This window comes from Callorhinus ursinus, unplaced genomic scaffold, assembly GCF_003265705.2.
Source record: "Callorhinus ursinus isolate GAN/ISIS: 27379988/994484 unplaced genomic scaffold, GSC_fseal_2.0 scaffold12, whole genome shotgun sequence".
Taxonomy (NCBI): domain Eukaryota; kingdom Metazoa; phylum Chordata; class Mammalia; order Carnivora; family Otariidae; genus Callorhinus; species Callorhinus ursinus.
In genome coordinates, this window is record NW_027397074.1 from 9,132,895 (window position 1) to 9,143,944 (window position 11,050).

Genomic DNA, 11,050 nt, shown 5'->3' on the forward strand with positions numbered 1-11,050 from the left:
TTACGTATAAAATGACCAAATGAAAAAAAATTAAACTGATAACTGAACCATAAATGTCTGTATATGGGGATCTAGATGGTCAGGGTAATATTTTGCCTTGCAGCAAGCTCCTTTTCAAACTAGGATAGGGAAGAATGCTGCTGTGTAATTACTAAGCAGAATTCAGTTTAAGGATTCTCACCTTGTTCTAAATATGTGTGAGGCATTCTAAATGCCAGATATGGGGAGGGCCGTTCAAGATGACAGCATAGGAAGACCCTGAAGTCACCTCCTCCCATGGACACACCAAATCTACAGCTACAGATAAAACACTTTTCTCTGAAACAGACATGAAAATTAGCTAAACAGATCCTCCACTACAAAGGATAAAAAAGCCACATCAAGATGGGGTAGGAGAGCCAGATACATGGTCTTGCTTAAAGCCCTTCCCCTGGTGGGGTAACCCACAAGCAGGAGGAATCTCACAAATATGGAGAATATCCCAGAGGAGTAAGGGGTTTGAGCCCCATATCAGGCATGCCAACCTTTGGGACCTGCGCCAGAGACAAGCCCCCAAAATATCTGGCTTTGAAAACCAACAGGGCTTATGTTCAGGAGACACAAAGTGATCTAGAAAACTAAGACTCTGTTCTTAAAGAGTCATGCACAGACTCACTGGCCTCAGGACTCAGTGCAAAAGCAGCAGGTTGAAAGTGCTTAGACCCTATGTGAAGGGGATTCATTCACACCTTTAAGTGTCTGCCAGAGGAATAAAGGTTTGTTGGAATTTTCTTGTGAGATGGGGATACTGGTAAGTGCCACTTTTGCACTATCCTCTGTTGCTAGCAGCACTTACCACACCCTTGCACTCCCCTATGACCCCACCTCACTAAACCCTATGGGGGAAGCTTGCACTGGCTCAGCACTCACCTGTGGTGCAGCCCTGCTAAGCACACCAGGCAGGCTTACCCTGGCCCCATACCCCTTAGACTCAATGACCCACTAAACCTGATAGGTGGGCATGCCATAGCCCAGGACCACCCCGTGACTTTGCCATACACTAACTGAACTGAAAAATACACTGGAGGAGCTCAGTGAATGAAGCAAAAGAAAGTGATCCCTAAGACATGGCAATGGAACTTACCAATCAGAACAAAAAAAGGAAAAAGAATTAAAAAAGTAAAGATAGCTTAGGGGACTTATGGGACAACATCAAGTGGACTAATATTCACATTATAGGGGTCCCAGAAGGAGAAGAGAGAGAATTCTTCTTATTTGAAAAAATAACTGCTGAAAACTTTGCTAACTTGGAAAAGGAAACAGATATCCAGATCCAGGAAACCCAGAGAGTTCTTACTAAGATGAACCCAAAGAAACACACACCAAGCACATTATACTTAAAATGTCAGAAGTTAAAGATACAGGAAAATCTTAAGGTTAGCAAGAGAAAAATAACTTGTTACAAACTAACAACTCCCATAAGACAATCAGCAGATTCTTTAAGATACTTTACAGGCCAGAAGGGAGGAGTGACATATTTTCAAAGTGTTGAAAGCAAAAAAACAAAACAAAACAAAAAACTTCCACCCAAGAATACTCTACCTGGCAAGAATTGAAGGAGAGATAGAGTGTTCCACACAAGCAAAAGCTAAAGGTTTTCATCATCACTAAATCAGTCTTAAAAAAAAATGTTGACTTTTCAAAAGAAATGACTTTTGTAAGCTGAAGAAAGGGAACTAATTAGTAACAAGAAAACACATGGAATTAAAATCTCACTGATAAAAGTAAACTTATAGTAAAACTAGTAGACTCATCACTTACAAAGCTAGCATGAAGGTTAAAAGACAAAAGTAGTAGAAATAAGCATAATTATAATAATTAGTTAAGACATACACAAAATAAAAAGATGTAAAATGTGGCATCAAAAACGTGAAACATGGGAAAGGGGCAGTGAAAATGTAAAGTTTTAGAGGGTGTTCAAACTTAACTTGCTATCAACTTAAAATAGACTGGTATACATATGGGCTGATACATGTAAGCCACATTATCACCACAAAGCAAAAACCTATAGTAGGTACACAAGAGACAATGAGAGTGGAATCTAGATGTAACACTAAAGCAATTCATCAACCACAAGGGAAGAGAGCATGGAGAAATTGAAAGGAACAGGGAGAAACTACAAAACAACCATAAAACAATGAACAAAATGACAATACATACATAACTATAATTATTTTAAACATCAGTGGACTGCCTCTTCAATCAAAAGACAGAGAGTACTTAATGGATTAAAAAAAAATACTGTGTATAAGCTGCTTACAAGAGACTCGCCTCGGAAGTAAAGATACATACAGACTGAAAGTGAAGATATGGAAAAGATACCCCACACAAATGAAAACCAAAAGGAAGCTGGGCTGACCATACTTATATCGGACAAACTAGACTTTAAGAGAAAAAGAAGGGATTTACATCATGATAAAGGGGTCAATCCAACAAGTGGATATAACATTTGTTAATATTTATGCACCCAATATAGATAGTAACACCTAAAAATATAAAGCCAGTATCAACAGACCTAAATAGAGAAATAGCAATACAATAATAGTAAGGGACTTTAATACCCCACTTGCACTAATAGATAGATCATCTGGACAGAAAATCAATAAGGAAACATTGACCTTAAACAACACATTAGGCCAGATAGACTTAACAGATATATATATAGAACATTCTATCCAAAAGCAACCTAATACACATTCTTCTCAAGAATGAAGAATGCACACAGAACATTCTCCAGGATGGAGATAAGCCATAAAACAAGTCTTCATAAATTTAAGAAGATCGAAATTATATCAAGCATCTTTTCTGACCACAATGGTATAAAACTAGAAATCAACTGCAAGTAAAAATGGGCTGGGGGGTCGACAAGCACCAGATGATGCCCTCCAGGAGTCTCATGGTTCCCATGTCAGAGCTGTTGCTGTTGCTTGGCAGGGCTCCCCAGATCCATGGACAGCAGAGCAATGTACCCATCACCACGGCAAGAACTCAAAAGAGTTGCTGCAATGAGAGTGGTTGATAGAATTTTAGGTGCCATGGTGTCCTACTTGTCGGAATCTTCAACCAGAATGGGAAAGTTTTACTGAACGGGGAGAAGATCTTGAGGTTAATGTTGCAAAAATACATGTCACAGAGCAGCCAGGGCTGAGTGGATGATTTATCATAATTGCTCTTCTTACTCCTTAATCATTGTAAAGATGGTGAACTTAGGGGCTATCAGGGATCAAGGACTAAGAAGGACTTCATAAACTTTAGAAGTGAGCAAGAGTAGAAGAGTATTGAATCTGTTTCATCATGGTTCGGTCCAGGTTCTGTTCTGATGAGTAGTATGTCAGCACTCTTTCAGCTATCTATGTGGGTCAGGACTTGCCATAACTATTTGAAGACCCTGGATTACCAGTTTGGGAATAATATACAGTTTATGCTTTAGCAACTCCGCTTTCAGGACTATCATTGGGACTCTGTATGATATTTGTAGCAGATTGCCGTTTCAAAAAGGTGCAGACCAAGCCATACCCTTCCAAAAAAAATTATTACCAGAATCTTCTCAACTTTTGAAAAAAGTGGAGGACTAACAAGAGGCTGATGAAGATGTTTCAGAAGAGAAAGTCCAAATTAAAGAAGAAACAAAGACTTTCCACAGAATGCCATAAGACAATGTTCTGTGCGTCCCTCATGTTCACAGATAAATGCCATAAGACAATGTTCTGTGGGTCCCTCATGTTCAAAGATAAATGTTCACAGGTTAATTTTTTTTTTATGTTCAATTAGCCAACATCAAGTACATCATTCGTTTTTGATGTAGTGTTAAGCGATTCATCATATAGCACCCAATGCCCACCTTAATACCCATCACCCAGTTAACCTATCCCCTCACCCCATCCCTTCTGTAACCCTGTTTGTTTCCCAGAGTCCAGAGTCTCTCATGGTTTGTCTCCATCTCTGATTTCTTCCCATTCAGTTTTTCCTCCCCTCCCTTATGGTCCCCTGCACTATTCGTCATGTTCCACATATGAGTAGAACCATATGATAATTGTCTTTCTCTTTTTGACTTATTTCACTAGTTAACTTTTATAAATATTGTATTATGATTTTGACAAAAACAGAAGATTGGTCATTTCTTTTGGTGTGAAGTGAACTGTGACATGCTTGTACATTGCAGGGTTCGGTCTAGATTGTCATTAGATTGAACAGACTACCTTCAGAAAATAAAAGTAGCACTACATAAAAACATAAAACAAGTTTGAAATAGGATTAAAAAACACCAATATGATAGTTTAAACAACTCTTTAATTTTTAAAAAATCTGGTGCCAAGCAATAAGATTTGAGTGTATTTGTTTAATAATCTGTTTCAAGTCTGAGTTGAAAAATTACATTTCCCAAGTACTACATTATTGAGGTATTTAAGGAGATCACTTTGGAAAAAAAGATTACTCATTTGATACAATTTTTGTCAGTTTCACTGTGTGAAAAAATGAACATATTTTCCATAAATGGGAACTTTGTATCCAATGACAACTCTGGTCCTTTTAGAGATAGAGTCCAAAATTTCTTCATATTTGTAGATTATGCAACTAATAAAACACTATCTTGCTTTAATTACAGTTTTTTACCCATTGGTAATACAGAATATGCTACTGATTTAGGACGTTTTTATATAAGTCCATGGTGTTGTCTTGATTCCTATAAAGGTTGGTTGCCTTTTTCAGCCCCCTTTGTTCAGTATATGATTTGTATATTTCTGACTTACCATGGGTTACATTTTTCATTTTCCAAATTGAATAATTTTCTGGAAATGTCTTTCATGCTTTAATAAATAGTCCTTTTTTGTTGTTTCAAACCAAAGTAAACTAAGGGATCCTTAAAACTGAAGAGCTATCTACCAATAATTGAAAATTTTGGCCACCCATTTCAGTTTTATATGATTCTTACTGAAACTCTACTTGAACTTTTTTTTTGATATGAAAGTGAACATTCCTGATTTTTATTTGATATTGTGTAAAAGCCTTGATTTTTTTTTACATTTTGAAAATTCATAAAAGTTTAATTTGAATCAAAATAAAGTTAGCATTCTACTCAGGAACAAGAAAAAAAAGCAAAACTGGAAAATTCACATATATATGAAGATTAAACAACATGCTACTGAAGAGCCAATGGGTCAAAGGCGAAATCAAAGAGAAATTTAAAAAAATACCTTGAGACAAATGAAAATGGAAATAAAACAGACCTAAACATATGGGGTAGAGCAAAAGAAGTTTTAAGAGGGAAGTTCATAGCAATAAATGCCTACATCAAGAAACCAAAAAATATCTCTAATAAACCACCTAACATTACATGTCAAGGAACTAGGAAAAGAAAAATAAAGCCCAAATTTAATAGAAGGAAGGAAATAGCAAGGATTAGGGATATAAGGATGGTTAAATATCCACAAATCAATCAATGTGAACCACTAAGTTAATAAAACAAAGGATAAAAATCATATGATCATCTCAGTGGATGCAGAAAAAGCATATGACAAAATTCAACACCCATTATGGATGTTACTATTACCACTTTTATTCAACATAGTATTGGAAGTTCTAGACACATCAATTAGGCAAAAGAAAGGAAGAAAAGGCATCCAAATTGGAAAGAAGTAAAATGTCACTATTTGCAGATGACATGACATGATATTATATATAGAAAATCCTAAAGGCTTCACCAAAAAACTGTTAAAACTAATAAATTGAGTAAAGTTACAAGATACAAAATTACTATATAGAAATCTGTTGTGTTTCTATATACTAATAAAAAACTAGCAGAAAGAAAAATTAAGAAAAAATAATCCCATTTTGCATTAAAAGGATAACCAATGAGGTGAAAGAACTATACACTGAAAATTATGACATTAATGAAAGAAAATGAAGGAGACACAAATAAAGAGAAAGATATTCCATGCGCATGGATTGGAAGAATTAATATTGTTAAAATGTCCATACTATCCAAAACAATCTACAGATCCACTGCAATCCCTGTCAGAGTTCCAATGGCATTTTTCACAGAAATAGAGCAAAAAATCTTAAAAATTGCAGGGAACTGCAGAAGACCTTGAGGAGCCAAAGCAATCTTGAGAAACAAGAACAAAGCTGGAGGCATCATGCTCCCTAATGTAAAACTATATTAAAAGCTATACTAATCAAAACAGTATTGCATGGGCATAAAAACAGATACATATACCAATGGAACAAAATAGAGAGCCCAGAAATAGGCCTACATATATATGGTCAATTAGTTTATGACAAAGGAGGCAAGAATATCCAAGGGGAAGTCTCTTCAATAAAATGTGTTGGAAACACTGGACAGCTGCATGCAAAAGAATGAAACTGGATTACCATCTTATACCATAACAAAAATTAACTCAAAATAGGTTGAAAACTTGAACATAATACCTGAAACCCTAAAATTCCTAGAAGAAAACATAGGTGGTAAGCAACGTGACATTGCTCTTGAAGGTATGGTTTTGGATCTGACTCTAAACATAGTGGAAGCAAAAGCAAAAGTAAGCAGATGAGATTACATCAAACCAGAAAGCTTCTGCACAGTGAAAAAAAAAAAATCAACAAAATTAATACAACCTACTGAATGGAAGAAGATACATCAAATCATATGTCCAATAAAGGGTTAGTAGCCAAGATAAATAAGAACTCATACAGCTGAATAACAAAAATTGGCTATTATTTTAAAAAGCCCAGAAATAGCAAGTGTTGGACAGAATGTGGAGAAAAGGGAACACTTGCGCGCTGTTTTGGGAATGTAAATTTGGGGATGTAAAGCCACTGTGGAAAACAGTGTGCAAGCATCTTTAAAAACTAAAAATAGAACTTTCATATGATCCAGCAATTTTTTTTCTGGGTATTTATCCAAAGAAAATGAAAATACCAATTTGAAAAGATACATACCCCTCTATGTTCAATGTATCATTATTCATAATGGCAAAGATATGGAAACAACCTAAGCGTCCATCAGTGTATGAATGGATAAAGAAAATGTGGTATATATCCAATGGAATATGACTCATCTATAAAGAAGAATGAAATCTGCCAGTTATGACAACACAGATGGACCCCAAAATCAGTCAGACAGAGAAAGGCAAGTACCATATGATTTCACTTATCTGTGGAATCTAAAAAACAAAACAAATGAACAAACAAAACAAAACAGAGATGTGGGGAACAATTTGGTGGTTGCCAGAGGGAAAGGAGAGTGGGGGAGGTGAAATTGGAGAAAATGGTCAAGAGGTACAAACTTCCAGCCATGAAATAAATAATCATGAGGACATAATGTACAATATGGTGACTATAATCAATAATATGATATTGCATAATATATAACTTTATATGGTAGCAGGAGAAAATTGACCTTATTGTAGTGCTCATTCACAATATACGCAAATACTAGATCATTACACTGTATACCTGGCCTTAATATAATGTTGTATGTCTCTTATACCTCAAACAAACAAACAAACAAATAAATGCTAGATGTGGCCACTGAGTAATACACAAGGCAGGAAATCAATTTAATTACATCATCTATTTCCTTCTAGTTTTAATAATTTATTTTTCTATGAAATGAATTAATTTGTCATTTTTTATTCATTTCTGGTTGGCACTGATTGGCTATTCGGCCCAAAAACATTACAAGGAAGAAATCAACAATGAAGATTTGGAAGAAATTCCTATGCAGCCGATGGGGAAGAAAGGTCTTAAGTTCTAAAAGGTTTTCTAGTTGTTAAAAATTTCACGAATAAATGAAAGTTATGGGTGTTTTCTTATTGATTCATCATTTTACCCTAGTTGACATGTGCTCCATTAGTCCTTAGCCTACCGATGTGCCTTGTGTTTTTTGAACGACAGACTCAGACACAGAATCAAAATGCTGTGCTATATGGCATTCAGTATCCGATCCATTCCCAATTTTTTATGTTAAAAAGAAGTGCTACTGTAACTACAAAAAAACAGATCCATATTATTCTATCAAAAGTTAATTATTTCAAGAATATGTTATAATTGCTTTTACAGTCTAGTACTTAGAAAGTATAATATATTCTCATAGTTACATTTCATATTGATTCTGTGATGTGTGAGGGAGGTTAAAGGAAGAGATGTGTCTAGCAGAAGAGCAAAGTAATTATTCTTACTAACCCAGTTTGTGAATAAGAATGAAGAAAAATATTTCAGGAACTACTTTTGGTCAGGAATTTATCCACAATAAAGATATAACCGACACGAATTTTCAGGGCTTGGCTACTGAGTCAAAGGCAAGTTTTGAAATGTCTAGTTTATTGCTAACCTCCAACAGCTATGCTTTTCTCCCCCACTTATTCATCAGTCTCATGAACCCTGAGATTATGAGACTATAGCATTTCTTTAAAAATAAAGGAACTTGAACAATTCTCCTGTGGCATATGCAAACCACAGCTTCTGGGCCAGTTGAACTATGCTGTTGAGTGGCTTCGTGTTCAATAGCAGTGATGGACAAGTTCCTCTTTGCTGACCCCGTTGCCATCTGTCATCCTGGATTCCACCTACAGTGCATTGTATGAGCTACACTGAACGGGTTTCACCCTGGTCAAGGTCACTGCCCAGCCAATCAGAACTGATGGGGTCACTGCAAATATCCAAATTACTTCCAAATGGAGGTGCTGACAGACACTGTTAATGAAAACTGTTTTGTCAGACTTGTTGATGACCTTTGACAACATTGCTCTTCCAGACTGTCAAGATTAGTCTAGTTTTCCCCCCTCTGACATTTAGGTGGTATCTGATACTTAAATGCACAGTCGAAGGTAATCTGAATACAGTGTCCAAAGATGAATTTGCAGAAGTGACAAAATTGATAGCATCATTATCCATCCATTAGTTAAGAAAATATTTTAGTTCCTTATCTCAAGAAATATCTAAGCCTGCACCTCTGTGTAACCGTTATTGGAGAAGCAGATGCTCAATACGCAAATCTATGTATTTGTAATTACAGCTCAATGATGACAGCAAAGCAAATAATCCTACTTCCAAACAATAGCAGGAACCTACTTTTCTACTTGTAACCTGTGATGGCCAATGAGGTGCAGAATATGGGAGAGAATAAATCATTCAAAAGCTATACTTTATTATTCTAAAATAATGACATCTGCATATGCTGGTGTAACAAAATTATCAAGTAGAGTTATCAAATAGACTCCAGATCATAGCCCTGCCCTTAACATTAGAGAACATTCCGTAACGTTTCAGCTAACCTCTGTGATAAATCAGTCACATCACAACATTCTCAAGAAGCCTTTTAAAATGTTGAGGTATTAGAGTGCGTGCCTGTGTGCGTGTGCATGTGTGCATCTACATATAGATAGACCGTTGACAAGTCTAGAGTTCAATAAAACATCCAGCTTAGAAAAGATTAATATATAATTTTATACTTTAATTTTAAAATTATTTTACCCAGCAGCCTTCTATGTATATTCCGTACATTCAGTTGTATCTGTGACTTAGTTAAACACCACTTTTTTCAAGATTTCTTCTTCACAGTCACTGATTCTTTGTTTTGGTTGTCTATAAACTTAAGTTACCTGAAGTGAAATCCTTATACAATTCTATTTCCTTAACTCCCAGAGCAGGCTTCCCATGACCTCTCTGTTCTCTACCACCTCAACTAGATTAAACTCTGTTAAGGTATAGGTCCTCACTACCTGTTGCCTGTCTCAGGACACTGTTGCTCACTTTTCTTCCAACTGATATCTGGAAGACTGTTTCACGACTGTATCACAACTTTAGATGAAATCACTTTAGTCTTAGAAATCTCCATAGAATAGCCATAATTTAAAAAATACTGTCTGTGCTTCTTAAAAATCCCAGGTGATCACAATTGCTTCTTCTTTTTTTTTTTTTTTTGCACAATTGCTTCTAATTGTTTGCAAAGAAAAGGAGCATGGGTTTCTCTGTGAAGAATGGGAAGAAAAGGAGAAATGAATTAATTCTTTTCTCCCTCCAAACTCTACCTTCATCCTTTCAACCATCAATTATAAAAGTAAAATAGAGGCTTACCACTCAAAATATAGCCTGCAGACCAGCAGAATGGGCATTTTCTAGAAGCTTATAGAAATACAGAATCTCCAGATCCATCCTAGACCTATTGAATGAAAATCTACCATTTAACAAGGCTCAGCAGTGATTTATATACACATTAAATTTTGAGAAGCACTGGGAAAGAAAAGATAGAGTGATGGGGGGAGATGGGGAAAGGAAGGTCGCTTGGGAGGAGGGTAAGAATATGTTGGGTTAGGTCAGAGGTACATCCATCAATTGTCAGGCCATAGTATGCTGGCCTCTCTAAAAAAGAGAGACAAATGAGAGGACAAACTTGGGCTTTTGGATCATTTTTCTATCCCCTATACCTGTGGTGGTTTGTCTTACTCCCAGCACCTGTTTACAAACAAAAACAATGATACTGACAAAGATAATTCTCAGCTACTGCTGAGAAAATTGAAGAAAGTTGTCATTGTGACCCTGAGCGTAATGCTCTTCACTTTTTCAGCAAGCAGAAAATGTGGATTAAGGAAAAGCATATTCTTGTTTCATTTTGGCCCCGTTTTACACCAAGGCCCATGCAACTGAGCAAAGCCAAATGAGACTGACCAAAAAAAATCTGGTCTAAGTGCAACCAAACAGCCACCAGACAATAAACTGGAATTCCAGGAACTCAAGCTCTTACTTATTTTATGCTGACAGCCAAAAAGAATAAGTTTGGGGGGTTTCTGTTCACTTTTCTGCACTATATAACCCTACCTCCAGGTCACTTATGTATATAGAAAAAGCACCCCATTGAGAAATAGAACTGGCTGAATTACACAATGTGTGGACTTCTTCATGGGTCTCAGTTTTATAATCTGTATAATGGTTGTATGTAACAGCTTTGGGGACCACGCTGGTTTTCTTTCCTGACCTCACACCTTTCACCCCAGAGTATTCTGATGCGTAA

General features: G+C 36.1%; 1 pseudogene; it reads left to right on the forward strand.

Annotated features, from left to right (window-relative positions):
* The first annotated feature begins 2,914 nt into the window (after nt 1–2,914).
* Nucleotides 2,915–11,050, forward strand: LOC112825287 (thioredoxin-related transmembrane protein 1 pseudogene; annotated as a pseudogene).